Source organism: Gouania willdenowi, chromosome 21 (genome assembly GCF_900634775.1).
Source record: "Gouania willdenowi chromosome 21, fGouWil2.1, whole genome shotgun sequence".
Taxonomy (NCBI): domain Eukaryota; kingdom Metazoa; phylum Chordata; class Actinopteri; order Blenniiformes; family Gobiesocidae; genus Gouania; species Gouania willdenowi.
Genome location: NC_041064.1, coordinates 36,432,592 through 36,452,702, shown reverse-complemented (window position 1 = coordinate 36,452,702; position 20,111 = coordinate 36,432,592).

The following is a 20,111-nucleotide window of genomic DNA, read 5'->3' as shown; positions in this document are numbered from 1 at the left end:
CATTTCAAATAAAGTTCTCCAGTTACGTTCAGCAGTACCATTTTGGTGTGGAGAATATGGGGCTGAGGTTTCATGCCTAATACCACTTCTGCTCATTAATGCTTGGTACTCTCTTCCTGTGTACTCCGTACCATTGTCAGATCTCATGCATTTTATTTTGCCATAAGGGGCTGTATCAGCTATAAACTTCTCAGTAGCTGGCACTGTGTCACTTTTATTCTTCAAAAAGTATACGAACACTGCACTCGAGAAGTCATCTGTGAAGGACAGTGCGTACCTGTGACCATCTTTGGACACTGGATCTATAGGACCAGCTAAGTCTGTGTGCACCATGTCCAGAGGTACTTTAGCCCTCATATCTGGCTCTCTGCTTCTAGATTGAACAAACTTCCCCTGAGTACATACTTCACACTGTGGGGCAGGTTTACTTCCTTCATTCCTAATGTCCATCCCATTTACAACATCTCTTAACTTCATTATATCTCCATAATTGCAATGGCCTAGAATTTCATGCCAACTCTGTAAATCAAGGCTTTTCTTACAGTAGTCATTGCAGTCATTTTCTGATGTGTGGAGATAGTAAAGTTTGTTGTGTACGTGTATGGGGAATTTTGTACCGTCTTTATGAAGTAGAACATTCTTCTTCTCACTGAAGATCACTGTGGCTCCGCTGGAGGTGGAAGCTTTCACCGAGAAGATATCCTGGGGATATGATGGGATGTACAGGGCGTTCCTGAGCGTCGTTCGGAAACGCCGTCCCTCGCTGTCGAGTAGGCACACCTCCGCGTCACCTCTGCGCTTGGCGACTCCGTTACTCCTGGAACCGTCAGCCAACTCAACGCTGTGCGTCCCGGCCTGGAATCTGCCGTCAAAACGCTTGAACTTTGCGATGTCTGTGATGATATGTGACGTTGCACCCGCATCCACCATCAGACCTTTCCTCTTGTTATCCGGCACCCGCACCTCCGCGTCGTTCACTTGGAATGCGTATTCCGTTTCCGTCTCCTCGGACGCTCTCCGTGCGTTATCCCGCTGCCTTGTCCGTCTGCATCTAGCATTGTTGTGTGTGTTACTTTTGCAATGGTTGCACCACTGTTTGCGCAGACAGGCTCTGGCTATGTGACCTCTGCTACCGCATTTGTAACACACAATGTCTGTATTGCCACTGTACTTGGCTCCCTCGGGCGCACGCCTTGTGCCAAACTGCGCTCCTGCCTTCATGACATTATCATCTGATGCAGTTGCGCGCATGTTTTCAACATCCTCATAACTTCGGAGCTTTGTCTTAAATGCAGCAAAAGTCATTTTATCGTCACTCTGAGACACATGTATGGCAAATGGCTTAAATGTCTCTGGCAGCCCTTTCAAAACCATTGCGATCAATAGTCCGTCACTGAGCGTCTCTCCTGCGCTTCTCAAAGCAGTAATCGCAGTCTCTGCTCTGATTCCATATTCAGTGACATTCTCAATGGGTGACTTTTGCAGTGAGGTCAACTCGGTGTATAAGTTAATAACTCTGGGCTTGCCTGTACCAGCATAGTATTGCCGGAGAATCTTTAGCGCCTCACATCCGTCGTTCCCGGCATCGCGCATCACCAACGACAGGCTTTTATCATCCAGAAACTGAATGAGCTCCGCGTAGGCCTCTGCATTTTTCTCGTCATCCTCGTCATCATCTGGAGCGGCATCCTTTAAAATAGTGTCCTTTAATCCTTGCAGACAAAGGTGGCCCAAAAACTTAGTCTCCCATAGCTCATATTTTTTCTCGTCACCATCAAAAACGAGTCTCGCCCAGCGGCTGCTCGGCACCGCGTCTCTGTCTCTTTTACTCATGTTGAAGGCTGATTACTCCAACTCGCCGCTCAGGTGCACACAGTGAACGTTGCGACCTTCACCCGGCAGGTTCATCAAACTGTGCGTTATGGATCTGGGCCCATAACCTGTTAGAAGAGTCACTTCTACACAGCGTTTAACGTGACATAACACAGCACACGTTTTGCAGTTTCCGGTGAACATCCGCACCTACGGGATCACCTCATTTATTCACACACACATGCATGTCATCTCCTGATTGCACGTCACATGATCAGCGCGTCCACAGCGGCCGCCAATGACAACATTAAACACAAATAATCAGGGGCATAATAATAATAACATAAATGAGAGCATATCTCTCAACAGTATTTTATTGCTTGATTGTGACCATCACCAGCCCTCCCTAAGGAAGGGTAAGAAACATTTTATTATAGGGAGGATATAAAAAGGGAAAGCAGTGTTACACCTAGGTGAGGGGGTGGTGGGGGAGGGAGAAGAGACCAGGGAGGAGAGACTCAAGGCAGGAAATAGAAAGGGTGGGGAAGAGTTGATTATTTTAAAGTGAAAGTGAGATGTGAAGTTGTAGTAGAACAAATTGTGCTTATTATGTTGCGTAATCAAGCCAGTCTGGTGACAAGTGTGAAGCTTAGGTATAATGGTGGTGGCTGTGGACAGAGGGAAGGAGTGAGTGGCAGTACCTAAAGCGGGTATTTCAGATCAACATGTCTAAAGTTAAGCCCACTACGAGTTTTATCCCACATCCCAAGGCGTGCCAGTGCATCGTAGACCAGTGTATGTGCAAAAACCGCTACTGCAAACCCAGGAGCTGCCTGGGCCCGCAAATGCAGCCAGGCCAGCGGAAAAAGTGGGAGCCAAGGAGCCCCAGGCCACCCCCCATGGCTGAGCAGCCCCCCAGATGCCCCCGAGAACCCAGGCTAAGAAGCAGCCACTGCCTCCCACATACACATCCGAGAAAGCCCTAAGGAGCCGAGCACCCAGCGCATCCCGGCACCGACCCCAACCCCAAGACCCCCCGCCAGCATCCCACCGGATCCCAAGAGCACACCTGTGGGACAGGGAACCCCCAAGGGCGAGCCCACCCCAGCCCACGAATCGGCCACAGTCCAGCAGGACCACACAGCCCCAGTCGGCAAAAGGACAGCAGCCCAGGCCTCGCCCCCCACCGGACAGCGCAAGCCCCGGGGCAATGCCCCCAACCGGCATGCAAGCGACTGGCGGCCGCCACCACGGGAAGGAGGCACCCCAACAGCACACATCCGGTGTGGAGCAGCAGCCTCCAGCCAAAGGTGCCCCGGACCCACCCACCAGTCCGCAGATAGCAGGACAGACCTACCAAGAGGCCGATACCGACCTCAACCACCAGAACAGCTAGAGCCGCCCCCCAGCAAACATCATCTTCCCGGAGCACCAAGCAACCCCCCCCCCGCCCACACCAGCGCGGCAGGCCGCCCCAGACCCACACACCGCGGGGAGTGCCCCCAAGGCAACCAGGAGACGAGACAAGAACCAAGCCACACCCGAAGGGAAGAGGCACCCCCACGCCCCGCCTGGCCGGTACCGCCCGGAGAGACCCCGCAAAGAGAGCCCCCAGCAACACCGCCCCACGCCCCTTAAAGACCCACCGCCCAGCCACGCCAGTTTTCTGCACGCTCAAGTTTGTTCGTTGACATGCACCAAGCAATGCAGAATGAATTTTCTCTTCTGCAAGAGACTATAGGTCAGCAGCTGGACTTAACTTTATTTTTTGTACAAAGTTGCACTGAACCGATTTTTTGTAGTGTTATGTGTTTTTGCATGCCAGTGAATGAATAATATAAATAATTTTTCCATTTTAACAGTTTTATTCAATTCATTCACATTACAATGCCCTTGATGGGGTGACAGATGCTGGAGATGTAATGCATACTTCTTTTATGGTAAGCAGAACATAATGGCTTGGCTTTTAAGTTTGCATAGTATGAAAAGGTGGCATAAACACCAGTGAATGAATAATATAAATAATTTTTCCATTTCAACAGTTGTATTTAATTCATTAACATTACAATGCCCTTGAATGGGGTGAAAAAGTCCTGAGATATAATACAGACTTTTTATGATAAGCAGAACATAATGATAAGCAGAACATAATAGCATAATAGGTTGCATAGTACAAGAACAAATCCTCTCTCCCTCAGCTACAAACACATGTTTAATTCCTCTGCGAGTAGTGCTGATTGTGATAACTAAAAATGTGTACATAAACATACAAAACATCCATGTGATTCTTTTTAGTGTATTTTTAATCCAAAAAATATATACAGCAACCACAAAATGTTGAACAGAATTGGTGCAGTTTAGAGAATTTACATAATAGTTTCCCGGATAGCCTGGTAACCTGCGCGTGCCTATGGATCTTGATACGAAACCTGGTCAGGTACAGGGCAGCTCTGGCCTTCAGCTATGGTCCACTCTGGCAAGAAGTCTTCTTTGTGGATCTCACATATGTTGTGGAGAACACAACGGGCGAGTACAACATCAGACACTGAAGCGGTGGCAACATCTAGTCATTAACCCCGGCACCTCCCACGACCTTGAGACGTCCAGAAGAATTTTCCACCACCATCCTTGCTGAACTCAAGCAGAAGTTGAAATTTCTCTCTTGTGGCATGAGTGCACGGTGGTTGTTGAAACCCTTCATCAGCCAGTTTCTGAGGGGATACGCAGGGTCTCCAATGATGTGCACAGGGATCTCCACATTATTAACAGTTCTGGATGCCTGGAAGGAAAATGAATAGTAATAGGGTAAACAATACAATAACCACATTAATAAGAGTCCAAGTCACACAATGACAGACTTTATCTAGGTACTGCTATATTATGATTAAGATTAAATCAGGGCTTTCGCCTTTAATTGGCCATGTAATGTTAGTACATTAATGGAATTTGTCCTCTGCATTTACCCATCCCTGAGGAGCAGTGGGCAGCCATTTTGCGGCGCCTGGGGAGCAGTTCGGGGTTAAGGGATTTGCTCACCATCCCACAATGTATGTGTACCATACATTGTGGGATAGTGTACCAACATATCTAACTAAAAAGCAAGGGACGTCTGTGGGGATGTGTGTGTGTGTGTGTGTGGATGTGTGTGTGTGGAGCAAATATCTCCCCGACGCGGTGCGAGTTGGACCTGAAACTCGGTCGACGGGTTCCAAATACCCCGAGTGTGTGTATCTGTTATTTTGGAGTAATTTGGTAGTTTCAAAATGTTTATTTTAATTTTATTTCACTTCTGGACGGCCCCAAAATGAAACCTATTCAGCTTTTGACCTCAGGGTGTGAGGGGGCACTAGCGCACCATCTTCACCGCACAGCTCAAGAGTAAGAGCAAGAGTCACGTGTGCGGCCAGAGCCAATCGCTGCGCACACAGCTAAGCAGCTGTAAACACACGAGCGATAGAGAAGAAGATAGTTTAGACCGAGACACGGAGATCTCTGAATAGATCGTTTGAAACCGTCAGCCACTGGTGACTGGTGTGGTGCCGTGCATGGAAGCTAAGCTCTGACCACTCGGTTCAAAGGTAAAAAATTATTTTAGTTTTTTTAAAAAAGACAGCCGAATTGTAGATAATACTTTAATTTACTTACTCACTCATGTAGTTTGGAGCTTTACGTTTTGTTTTGCGCAGTTTTGTTACTTTTCTGATTGGCGCTACAATGTCTATGGAGTTTTGTTATCAGCGTCTCAAACATTCACAGGAACACACACACAAGGTATTTATTTATTTGATGCGCGTTCATGGAGTCGGATGTAGACACACACACGGCTGATGCGCGTGCACGGAGTAGATGGATGTAGACACACACGGAGGAGATGGATGTAGACACACACACACACACATACACACAGTATTTATAATAAAAAATACACTAAATGAGTAAAATGAAACAAAAACTAAACAATATTTACACAAAAAATTCACAAAATTATTCCAGAATCACTACAATGGCAACAAAAACAATAATTATACAAATAATGCACAAAAACACAACAGAAAGATACAAAAATACTCCAAAAAACTGACTCCAAAAAACATACAATACAGAAAAATACACCAAACAAAAAAATAAAAAAAGTGAGTAAAAAAACAAAAACAACAAACACATTTATCACGCTCATATCCCATAGAATTAAACCAGGAAAATTGCACCCACATTTTGCACCTGCAAATATAATCCTTCTGCTCCCACATAAATGAATACAACCGACGGGCACTGTACTAGTATATATATATGACCTATAAAGGCAAAAAGCCCAAGTTAATTTAATTTTATTTTATTTGAAAACCTAAAAACCATAGCAGCTGCATTCGCGATTGAAGAGATCCAAGAATGTGCAGCACAGTCCACATTGCTTGTTTTTCCACCATTTATGTTCTTCTTACTACTTTATAAGTCAGGTCACGTTTACGCCTACCCCAGAGGCAGCCAAGTGCCGGCTTTTGGAAAAAGAGGAATATTACACCTCCTTTTTACACAGAGAAGGCGGCGATTTGCCAGCCTTACATTGTAGCAAATGTGCCGCCTTCGCTGTGTAAAAAGGGCCACTGTGAAATATAAATGTGTCACCAGAAAGACCTTCTCCCATCTTCCTCTCTGAACGAAAAAACAGGAGGACCCAAGAAGAGTTTGCTTCTGTTATCATCTCTCTTTACCTTACGATCAAAAGAAAACTGTCGGCCCAATGTTTACATGCTAAGTTTTCAAACTCTGGCTTCGACACCCTGCAGTGACTTGTCACCTCCAAAACACTAACCAGAGGTCCCACAGGGCTTTGGAAAAACATTAGTGGTTTTTCACTCCAAAGAACAAAGAAACTGTTACTATGTTTGAAAAGTCACAAAAGAAAACATTATTGGAATGTTCCTGCAGAAATTGAAATTGCAAATATTCATGTGCCACACTTTTTAGGTAATTCTATAGCCAACAGAATGCTATTTTAAATGTTTCATCATTTAAAAAGTGCTTAAAGTACCAGAAAACATCACGAAAGTCAGTTTACGGTATTTACGGTTAACCATATAGTAAAGAAAAAGCATAACATGAATTTTGACACTCAGGTTTACCAGTAGAATTCATTAACCAGTTTCTGAAGTAATACGAGGATATTTTCCAGCCGTCTTTGGTATCAAAGTGTCCCATAATACATGATATTTCAATATATGATGTTGAAAAGATTATTTGAATTACGCTGAAGTAATTATCATTGCTTATGTGTTGTGTTTAGAAATCCCTCACGTTTGTCCCTGTCATCACATATACACGCACACAAGACACACCCACAGGCTGCAAGCCGAGATGCTGGAAACTTTAAACCAATCAACGAAGTCCATTCTTGGAAGGCGAGCCTCAAAGGTAATCTTTTAAAAGAATCATTTACTTACTTACATTTTTAGTTGAAACAGTTAAATTTTTAAGAAACCCGCAGCCAAAGCTCAAGACACATAACAGCGTGCCTCAAATCCGACCTACCAACATCTGAACTGCGGACCAAACCGTGGTCCCCTTTGCTCCTAGTCTGAAACCGGCTGTGATCAACCCAGAAGAGGGTTGTGAACCGGTCGAGAGGAGCCCTACTGATTAACAAAACAGAACTCACCGCCAGCGGAGCTCCTGCCACACAAACTTTGTTCATGCAAACCCAGAACGCCTCCGGGTTCAACTCGGGCCTCACCTCAAGATATGGACTAGCAAACATTGGACCAGCAGAACTGACTCACATAACCACAATACATCCTAATACAAAACATCCATTCTTACAAACACACACAACCCCAGTATGTTTCACACATCCACCATGTCATATATTGTGACAGTTTGGCAGTTGGTTAATTGTTATTGTTAGGTTCTTTTTTATGAGTGCCAGCCAGGTTTCCCTCCTGGCACATAGGATAAATATAGTATATATAGTATATATTTATGTTTTATGTTGTCCGTACAGGCGGTGAGTTTCCTTTAAAATGTCAAAACCCTCACAAGGACATACTGTATGTTTCTAGGCATACACCCTGTTTACAAATCCTACAGAGACTGAACAAAACCAAAACACTCAGAAAATATAATTGTTTGCCAGTATAATGAAAATAAACACAGAAAATATATACACAGACGGGTGAGTGAGTTTTTGGCTCCAATACAAAAAATATTAAAAAAAAAAGTCCAGAGGAGTCAGAAGATCTCTTTCAATTTCCTTGCTCCACAGCATATCTAAATAAACAGAACTGTAGTTGGCTTCATTTTTTTTCACTTTCAATTATAAACAGAAAAACATTAAACACATTTTTTTTTACTTACTGCAAAAGAACTAAATGACGCCACACACACGTAATGCGGAAGAGCCGTTTGACTGCACAGAGAGATCTAAAATAAACATACTTATTATTAATTTAACATACTTCCATCAATGTTATGTCATAATAGCAGAGGCACAGAATAATATTTTGAATAAAGAAAACAAAAAGGAAACTCACGGACAGTACAGTGTCCAGTCAGACTCGCACGCGCGGTATACGTCACTGACGTGTGGCAGCGACCAGGAAGCGGTAGTGTCTGGGTTTGCGGGATGGATTTTTGAACTTTAAAAAGCTCTTTGCGGCCAATGACAAGAGCCAACGAGTGGTTCGAGTGCTGCCTGAAAGGACGCGCCTATCGATGGCTTGAACGATCTCGTATGGAATTTCAACAGAAACGCTCTGCTCCGACCCAGGAACCGATGTTGCTGCTCTCATTTTAACTACCGCAGGCAGGAGGCTTGCCCGGCGGTGGGAATGGGGGGAACTTTTCAAAAAAGTTTCCTTCCCTTCTTCCTCAGTCATAGTATTGTTTTTGTTTCCGTTTTGCCTTCTTCAAGTTGGCGCCAACAAACTCCTGAAACCCAGCAATCTGTTTGGCCGTAGCATAAGCAGGAGTGTCCGGATTGCACAAGTTCGGACTCAGCTCTGAGTCCAAAGGGCCCCTAAGAGGTTGTCTGAGGTTGAGCCCCACTGGAGTCACACCTGTGGCCTCATGCACTGCTTAGTTGACAGCAAACCGAAATTCAGGAAGGAATTGGTCCAAACTTTTGTGATTATCGTTGACATAGGAGGCAAGCATGGCTACAGGAATGATGACAGCGCTAGAGACAATACAGAAGGAAGAGTATGGAGGCTATATTAAATAATTGTTTCTTTAATGGTGTTTTACAATGTTGATTTTTGTTAGATTAAGACTTGCCAGCCGAAACATATGAAATTGGTGTCGTCATTGGTGGTCTCGATTTGCAACGCCCTGCCTACCCAACCCTTGTGCTCACGGCACGTCACTGGCTTTGTCAGAAATGTTAGTTGTACCTCAAGTGTGCACCAGTTTAAAATTTACAAAATGTGTAGCACATTTAGTTTGATGAAGCATTTATTTATTTTCTATATTTGCACATAGACCACTTTGTTTATTTAATTGAGTTTTTTTCTGTAAAAGATGTAAAAGATTACCTTTAAAATAAAAGTATTTTAATTCTGCATTTTTTCTTCTTGACCTTATTTTGAACAAGTTAAAAAGAAAAATATTGATATCGACTGATATTAAACACTTATATCGTGATACATTTTTCAGGCATATCGCCCAGCCCTATTAGTGAATATGGTAAATAAATTATGTGCAAAATAATTTGGGTATGGGGACAAACGGCCTTACACCTCTGGGACTGAATTAGCTGAACTATTGTGTTCTGTATCTCTTTGAAATGCATCAATAAATCATTACAATTAATTAATATTTAAACATGAACGTGAACATCATGGATATTAAAAGCTGTTATTGGGGTATTCAAATCTAATCCAGTTCTGTAAGTCCCATGTTGGTACAGTAGATGGCAGCATTGCACTGTGTTCACAGTTACAGGCAATGTTTTATGTCTCATTTTATATTTCATTTCATTTACTTGCTAAAAAGGACACCTTATTCACCAGAATATTAAAGTATTTATCATAAATCAGTGGCGAAAGAGACATTCCATTGTTAAAAAAAAAAAAACTATCTAGGGTTGGTTAAGCATGACTCTCACTCTCCTGAAAATAGCATTTGAGGCTACCAGGAAACCAAGATGAGTTATAATATTAATATATCATATTTCTATAATATTAACATAAAATATAATACTATACCTTAATAGAAAAACAAAAATGTCACTATAACACTTTAAACTATGCAGAAATAAACAGCACAAAACAGTATCTCAGTTTTGCATGTGTATTAACAAACTCAAAATGCTCTTCGTGACATTCTTGAACCTTATAAAACCAAAAACACAAGATTGAGAAAAATAGCCCTCCCCACTGCTTGTTTTTTAAATATATTTTAGTCTGTTTTAACTAGACATGGGCAATTAATCAATTCTTAAGATTAATTTGAGTTTTTTTGTCGCGGACAATTTAAAAAATAAAAATTGAACTTTTTTCTTCTCTTGCTATGGAGCATTTTTATTCTCTGCGAGCTTCTATAGCTCCCCTTCCCTCTTGTTTCTCTCAGATGCACACACATCTATTCACTGTTAGCTCCACTAATGAGCGCGAGACAGAAGAAAGTCAGAAAGGGATAGCATCATCAGTTGTCTGAATTTGGTTTGGGTTTGTAGCAACAAACGTGCAACAAGGTTTGTTTAAAGCCCACTGCAACAAAAAGCAGCAGCACAACAAACTTATTCCAGCATTTGAAACAGAGACATCAGCCGAATGGGAGAAATGCTCCACTTTACGGGAGAAGAAGACGGCGACAACAACAAGAACGTAGCTGACAGTGGTAGAATCATTGGCCCGAGCTACCACCTATGATAAAGGAGCTTTTCAAAGCAATGACAGACGTATGGTCCAGTGGAACTAGGGAGAAGCTGTTACATCAAAGTTCTAAACATCAACCAAAAAGTGATGCTTGTAAGGCTGCAATGATTAGTTTGATTAAAGTTTCTAAAGCTTCAGAACTTTAAGTTTAAGCTTCAGTGCCACTATTGTCATTATACAATTGTACAACGAGATGTATTGGCTTCACCTTAAAGTGCACACAGCTCAAAAGAAAAAAACAACAGAAGAAGAATATAAATAGTAACTCTATGATGGTATGGTACGTATGATGGGCTTAAGTGTGGTAGGAGTTATTTATAGGTAGCAGCCTAGTAAATTGTGAACAGATATTGCAGAAAAAATAATATTGCACAATATGAAATGTAAACTATTGAAGAATTGAAAATATAAAGAATATAAATAATGCACAATATAAAATGTAAAAACTATTGCAGGAATATGAAATATAATTATTGCACAGCATGAAGTAACATAACAGAAATATGAAATATAAATGTTACACAGTATGAAGAGAACTATACCAGAAATATAAATATTTAGTATAAGGTAAACTATTGCAGGAATATAAAAGTGTAGATATTGCACAGAACAAAATGTGAACTATTGCAGAAGTATATACAAAAATGCAGTACTAAGTGTAAACAGAGTAATACAGAGTATAAAAGTATAAAAGAGTAATACAGAGTATAAATTTTGCAGAGTATGGAATGTAAAGTGCGTGTGGTAAAGGTGGGACAGTCTAACGTATGTCCAGGTTCAGTGTGGTTATGGCTCTGGGGAAGAAGCTGTTCTTAAATCTGTTTGTCCGAGCTCTGACAGACCTGTAGCATCAACATGTCAAACAGATGAAAGCCGGGGTGAGAGCTGTCCTTAATAATGTTTTTTGCTCTGCTCAGGCAGACATTGTAAATGTCCTCTAGGGAGAGGAGAGCGCAGCCAATGATCCTATGAGCTGTGTGGATTACTCTCTGAAGGGCCTTCCTGTCTGTTTCAGTCCAGCTGGCGTACCACACTGTGATGCAGTACAGCAGCAGGCTCTCTATGGAAGAGCGGTAGAAGTGGGGGCTGTGGTACCACGGTTGGTGCCACCCAGGATGAACAAGCCGGAGCGCTTAACCACCCTCTCCCTAAAGAGGGAGAATAGGGCAGCGATCGCAGCCCCACCATGGGTGCTGCGCATGATATCGAGTGGTTATAGGCTGCAGTTTGGGGCTGTCCCTCCCCGGTTTGCCAGCGTAATACACTCTCAGAGGAGCAGTGTTGATCATTCTGCCCACACTGTTCCAGAACGGGTTCTACTCCAGGTATTTTCTGGTCCCCAAATGAGGGGGGGCAGCATTCGACCTATCCTGGATTTACGGGCTCTGAACAGGTTTCTCAGGAGGTACAGGTTCAAGATGCTTACGCACACCTCCCTTCTGGTGCATCAGGGAGATTGGTTCACGTCTGTTGGCCTGAAGGATGCGTATTTTCGCGTTCCGGTATATCCACCTCACAGAAAGTTTGCTTTCCAGGGGATATGCTATGAATACCGTGTACTCCCCTTCGGCCTCTCACAGACCCCGAGGGTGTTCGTGCTATGCACGGAGGTAGCGATAGCCCCGCTGAGGAGGCGGAGCATCCGCTTGGCCACATATATGAACGATTGGCTGCTTTTGGCACAATCAGAATTGGAGGACACAGCGCACATGCGCATTATGTTACGTCACCTGTCCGATCTAGGATTTGTGATAAGCGCGGAAAAGAGCATGTTGTCCCCTACACAGGAAACTGTCTTTCTGGGACTGTCCCTGAGCTCAGTGCCTCTCACCACGCACTTGTCGGTCCAGCGGGTGGAGACGTTCAGGGCATGTCTCGCGACATTTTAATTAATTGTAATTGAAAAAAATATAATCATACTTAAATTGTAATTGAACATGGATAACTGAATACGTAACTGTAATTTAAAAAATGTAATTGAGCCCAACACTGGCAGGTACCAACCGTGTCATGTGCATCGTGTTCACACAATAAAAGGCAGTTTGTGCTGAAGTCTGACTGATGGAATCCATAGGAGTGAATGGGCCTCTGTGTGAGCTCTAGTCCTTCTCACTGCTCTCATTGTCTCTTTTGATTGATAGCTTTGTTGCTGATAAAGACTCAGGATGAAGACGCGCTTACCTTCCCACACAGTTTGAGAATATCTCCACCTGCTTTACAAAGAAATCCAAAGGATAAACATGCTCATTTCACAATTTAACAACCACTCTTCATACATTATTCTGTAAAATTGTTATATTTGCATCAGGTTAAGAATATTCCACGGGATCCCATTCCTCAGCTTTATCAGTGCACTACTTTTTTATCTCCAGGCCCAGTCATCCCTGGGTGGAGGCCAGAGTCTGGCTCCATCATTAGGGTCACCTGATCCCTGCAGCTAATGCCCATGTAATTATGGGAGATGGAAGTTTGCAGATCTTAACTTCAAGTGGAATCCAATCATGCTTGAAATCTGCACATGGATCCAATGATTTGTCAACACGAGAAAGAACCCTGGAGCACTTATCACGCTTCATCACACACGTCAAGGTTTGTCATTACCTGCAGACTGAGCTGACGGTAAAATAGAAAGAAACTACTGCGCGCGTGTGTGTGCTGCTGCGTTTCCATTACCCTTGAAAATCCGCAAAATTTAAATAGTGCAATAAAAACTGGAAGGTTTTTCAGATGTTTCCATATTGAAATATGTCGCAAAAGCGCCATGGAAATTTTTTTCGCGCAAATACACGTCACATGATGTGACATACCTGCCCACAGGATCACCTTTCTCTGAGAACACATGGCGCGGTACATGGACAGAAGAGGAGACCCAGACATTTCTTAGTATTAGACTTAACAATTATTGCTGCCACATTAGACGTGAAACAACAGGTGTTATAAGGAGGTTTGGAGCGTCCATCTTTCTGCAGCGAAGTTTTGCGGGATGAGATTTCACCAGTTACAAGGCTCCTCCCCCAAAAAAACATTCAATGGAAATTATGCTTTTTCAATATACAATTATACTTTGTAGACATTTAGAAATATCACTTTTATTTTATTATAATCTGAAATGGAAACACAGCTCATGTGTGTGTGAGTCGCACAAAGTTAAACATTTTCAATTTTTCGAGCGACTGCAACTGACGCTGTGACTTCTGAGGCTCGTTTAGGTTTCTTGTTGAAAAAATGTGTCAAATGGTCCAAAAAGTGGCAAAAAAATGTGTTAATTAAAGAATGAAAAGTGATTAAAGTAGGCAAAATGGACAAAAAAGGCAACAAGTGGTATTCATTGAGCAAAAGGTAGTTTATTTGGATAAAAAGTGGCAAAAACAATGGTTACTGGCAAAAGAAAGCTGTGTGTGTGTGTGTGTGTGTGTGTGTGCGTGTGTGTGTGTGTGTGTGTGTGTGTGTGTGTGTGTGTGTGTGTGTGTGTGTGCGCGCGTGACTTTAACTTAAAAATGAAAATGACTAAAAGCTGCACAACAACATGTGTGTTCAGAATATAAAGCTTTTTTAATGAAACCACTGAAAATTAATCGCACAAATGATACAATATGATTCATGATTTGCATGTCACCTTTCACCTTTTCAAGTACAAAATGGTATAAAATACAATTTATTTCATTTTTCAAAATATGGACCAGTTTGAGCTTAAGTGGGCCACAGATTTTAGATGCAAATTCAGCATCAACGTGCCCTGGTTTCCACGTATAAATTATAAAGCATGTGATTGAAAAATTTAATTGAGCCCAACACTGGCCCAAAAACTTGTGAATATTTAAACACATATTAGAACTGGCGAAAAATCATTTTGGGGGAATTGCACATGCAAATGGCAAAATCGCTCAATAGGGGGCTAATACAATTAGTTTCACATACAGCTACAAAATTCTGTAGAATTCTGACATCATCACTGTAGAGGTGATGCAAACAACAAAATAACTATTACTTCAGTACACTGAGGATTTCTCTGATCTGGGTAAGTACTGCTATTTCTTTTACCACACTACCACAAACACACAATCCCAAAGATTACACAACATGTCCTTATTGTCTAATTATTGACATCTGTTTTATACCCACACAGAAACAAATCAAGCACCTCCAACACCACAAGAAGACCTGAGAACAGACCCCATCAGCGAGCCAGATGACTAAAACTGCTTAATTTCTACGCTTGCATCCAACACTGCACCGTTTAAATACTTCACACATTCATATTTTTGTTTTAAACATACATGGTTATTTTGTTGTGTTATAAAACAATCTTGACAATAAAGTTGAATCTTTGTAGATTGAAATATTTCTCTTAGCAGGATGGGACACAGTTACACGTTCTGTTAGATTAATAACTGAGATTTTAGCATCTACCACAGCAGAAGAAACAACATAAAAGCAGGCATACACTGTGCGATTTTTGTCCCATTTTGAGCCGATTTTTGACTTGTGCATCATTTTGTGGGATTGTGCAAGTCTCTGCTAGATCGTGTGTTGTGCATCGTGTAGTATACATGGGGTCACGAGTAACACCTCACGACCAGCAATCGTATGGTCGTAAGGAAAACAAACATGTTTGAAATCCAGTCACTCCTTGTGAGGGTATCTCACAGCTGAAGCAGTGCCACGGACCGGCTTACCTTAAACTCTCACACTGCACATGCACGAACACCGTAGGACCGCTGTAAAATTCCTGGTCCATCACATCGCCGTCTTTTCTATTTAAAGCTCTTTTTGCTGAGATTTGCAAGTATCTCTCCACTTCTGGGTTTTTCTTCTTTGTCTGTTTTAATGGCGACGCTTCAGAGTTCTTCTTCTTCTTCTAATTTGTATGTTGCATTTCTGGAAACAAGACCCAGACGTGTCATGTATAGACGTACAGTGTGAGCAGTCAGATTATGTCAGAGTGTCGGTCCGTACAGTGTGAGAACATGAATCGTGAGCTGAACACATTCAGGCCCTGCACTTGAGTCGCACAGAACAACGATTGAAAAAAATCACACAGTGTATCACAGCCTTAAGTTACCATAAAAAAATCAGCCAATCAAAAGCACCACAAATATACACTCCTTTCAAAAAGTGTTAAAGATGTAAAGTCTGCAACAAATGTATCTAATAAGTCATTAGTGAATACCAGAGAACCACATGAGTGAGCATGATAAATTAAAAGAAAATATGTAATGAAAATAAAATGTTAATGTCTAACTTAACAGTAAGTATGCAATGTGTTAAATTGTATATGAACTGTAAGTATATTAAATAAAACAAATGTCCTTTATATATCCATTTATGTTTTAATTTAGGCTGTTTTATAATGTAGTGAATAGGGCTGGGCAATATATCAAGATTCAAGATACAGGACTCGAGACTGCGACCAAAATGGTCGCATATGCGAGTATATTTTCAAAGTGAAAATCTGGTCACATCCGTGCGAGTGTGTATGGGGTTACGTTATTTTATACGGAGCGGCTGAGCGCTTCATCACATCCCACAGAGTGCATCTCTCTTTCTCTCTCTCTCGCTCCGCACTGCGGGTGAGTTCGAGGAGACGGTGCGCGGTCACGCAACGTGGCTGCGGGCAATGCAATGGTGAACGTGACGAGTATAAACACCAATGTGCTCCTTTGGAGCGAGCGGTCCACTATGAACGGAGCCAGACATAACGAGCCGTTCACTGAGAGCGGAGGTAAAAAGGAAGAACGTGCTGAGCTCAGCGATAGAGCGTACACGCTCATCAGAATCATCATGGAGGGACCAGAAATGATGGACTATGATGCCAGGACAGATGTTCAGCTGTGGTTCTCCCAGGACAGGATTCTGCAACCTGCAGCTCTGGGGCTCTTTGACTCTTTTGCAATGGCTCCCTTTAACTATTAAAACAAAGTTATTTTTTACAGAGGCTATTAATGATTAATGACAAATAAAATCAAAATATAACAATTTGTTAACCTAAAATAAATCACGTTGTGCAATGACTCCTTCACCTCCTGCAACATCTACAGATCATCAACTTTCCTCCACCTGTGACTAACCTTAAGTTTTAAATCCCTGGTAAGAAACTAAACCAACACAAACACTATTCTGGGAGAAAATACAGATTTTAATTGTGTGGGAACAGATTCATTTAACCACCAATGTACAGGTTAAATATGTATGTTTTATGTGTGGCAAGAAATGAGTAATTAGCATGTGTTGATCACATGATCATGTGTTATCATATTCATGTTACTTTTTGTAGAATTTTAAATACATTAACTAAAAAAATCATTTTTATAGAACATTGTGTTCATAGAAACTGAGATGTGTAAGAATTTGAAGATGAAGATACTGTTTTATTTATTGATGTCAATTTATTTATTTTAAACTTTTTGAGTTTCCATTTACATGATCAATATAAATCACATTAAATCAAACATAATTCTATAGAATTTTAACTGTATAGAATTTAATTCACTGTATTGTCATCATTGAGAAGGTATTTTTTGTCTTATCATTTTTATGCTGACGATATCAGTTGTACTGCTCCTTTAATGACTCAGAGTTTCACTTTTTATCAGAGTTCTTAGACTGTATATCCTGTATCAAAAACTGGCTGTCATCAAATTATCTCCAGATAAATTCAAACAAAACAGAAACTCTGATCATCTGATAAAAACATCCTCTAATTAAAAACTCTCTTGGTGATCTGGGCTCATCTGTTAAAACCAGCCTCAGAAACCTCGGGGTTGTTTTTGATCAGTCCATGTCTTTGGAGGGACATTGTCGTCAATTGACTAAAAACTGTTTTTACCACCTGAGAAATATCTCTAAAGTGAGGCATCTTTGATCAAAATCAGATCTGGAACTGGTCATACACACATTTATATCATCTCGTATTGACTACTGTAATTCTGTTTTTACTTGTTTTAATAAGTCGACCCTAAACAGACTCCAGATCATTCAGAACGCTGCTGCCAGACTTTTAACTGGTGCTTCTAGAACATCCCATATTACCCCCATTCTTGCTACTCTGCACTGGCTTCCAGTTAAGTTTCCATAGAATATAAAATATTAGTTCTCACGTTCCGAGCATTACATGGTCAGGCCCCTAAATATATCTCGGACTTGTTGTTCCCCTGGTGTTCCAGGCTGTAACTCCCAGACTCTGGAATAACCTGCACCAGTCTCACAGGGAGCTCAACTGTGTGGTCACTTTTAAAAAACTGCTGAAGACTACACTTCACAGAAAAGCTTTTAGTTACTGGATTTTAATTGTTATTTATCCTTTAATGTTGCTGTTCTTATGATGTTTATGCACTCTTGTTTTATTATTCTATTGTGTTGCACTTGTACTTTTACCACAACTCTGTACAGCACTTTGTGATTATATCTGCAAAAAGTGCTTTATAAATAAAACTTACTAGGAGGACTTTAATCCAGGTGAGATGAGGTTAGGAGACCCCACTATCAGAGCTGGACCCTCTGAATTTAATTCCATAGGGTGAAACAATGCAGACACTAAGTTGGTTATGCTACTGCAAAATAAAAAAAAAAAACAGAATACATGTAACCTGTTTTTATGCTTTGCTGTTATTTAAAAAAAAAAATGTTACATCTTCTTTTAACATTGTATAAAATAAATTACATGTTATTTCAGCCACTGCTTGTTGTAGAAAAACTTAATATTGTCACTGAAACCTGAAAATATTTAGCAAATATCTCAAGTATTGTCAATCTTTACTGCATACAAAACTACGGTATGCCAGTTAAGTCAATTATTCATCAGCATGCATGACTATGCCGTACACCCCCCCTTCAAAAAAAGGGTGCGACCAAAATCTGTGCCACCACTGGAAAAGTTAGTGTAGAACCCTGAGATACAGTATACAGAGTTTTGTATTTTGGTGATATAGAAAACTACAATATCACATAAAATGAGATCTATATACACAAATAATAGCTTATTTTGTATTAAAATACTCGTTGTAAAACTCAGATTAATTAATGAGAAATAGAAATTCTTCAACTGTTCCACAGTCACAAGGCTGCGTTTAGGTCCCGAAAAATGGTACCATTTGATTTTCCCTGAATCTATATCAGGTAGTACCAAAGGAATTTGGTCGGTACCTAAAAAAACAACATGAAATCATTTGATCGGATTGGTGATCGGTGATCGGCCCAAAAATCCTGATCGTGTAAAGCCTAGTTAAAGGTGACAATAATGGGTCAACATATGTGACATTAGGTGGAAAGTAGTACAAAGGGTTTATAATAGGGATGTAACGTTTCACTCAACTCCCGATACTATTCAATTCACGATACTGGGTTCACGATACGATTCTCTCACGATCTATTTTACAAAACGGGACTGTAGACATATGATGACTGAAAAATATTCCTTTATTTTTTTTGGGAAAAAAGCTAGAAAATACTGTAATGTCCTGTGGGGTTCCTCAGGGCTCTGTTCTTGGACCTCTTCTGTTTAGCCTTCATATGCTTCCTTTAGGACACATTTTACAGAACTGTAAGGTTGATTATCAGAGCTACGCAGATGACACACAACTATATCTATCACTGAACCCAGATGACTATGGTCCCATTGAGGTGTTGTGTGACTGCTTACAAAAAGTAAACTGCTGGATGAGTGAAAACTTCCTTCAACTAAACCATGACAAGATGGAGGTGATTGTCTTTGGTAACAAGGAAAAGAGGACTGCTGTCAGCAAGTATCTGAGTCTGGATCTTTAAAAGATAAAGACCAAGTCAAAAACCTTGGTGTTCTGATTGACTCAGATCTGACATTCATCAGTCAGATCAAATCTATCACAAAAACATCTTCTACCACCTAAAGAACATCTCCAGAGTGAAAGGTTTAATGACTCAGAAAGATCAGGAGAAACTGGTCCATGCTTTTATCTCCAGCAGACTGGACTATTGTAATGGTCTTCATCAAACATCTACAGCTGGTTCAGAATGCTGCAGCTCAGGTCTGAACCAGAACAAAGAGGTCAGAACACATTAGTCCAGTTTTAAAGTCTTTACACTGGCTCCCAGTCAGCCTCGGAGGAGACTGTAAAGTGCTGCTGCTGGTTATAAATGTGTGAATGGGTTTGGTCCAGAATACATCAGTGAGATGTTAGTCAGGTATGAACCCAGCAGGTCTCTGAGATCTATGGACACAGGTCAGATAGTGGAGCCCAGAGCTCACAGTAACCATGGTGATGCTGCTTTTAGTTGTTATGCTGCAAAGAAGTGGAACAAACTGCAGCAGAGCTGAAGTCAGCATCACATGTGAACATTTTTAAATCAAAGTTAAAAGAACTTTTTTTCTCTACTGTATATGATTGAGAGAGAGATTTATGGTCATATTGATGATGTAATGTGTTTGTTTATGATTTCAATTGATTTTACTGA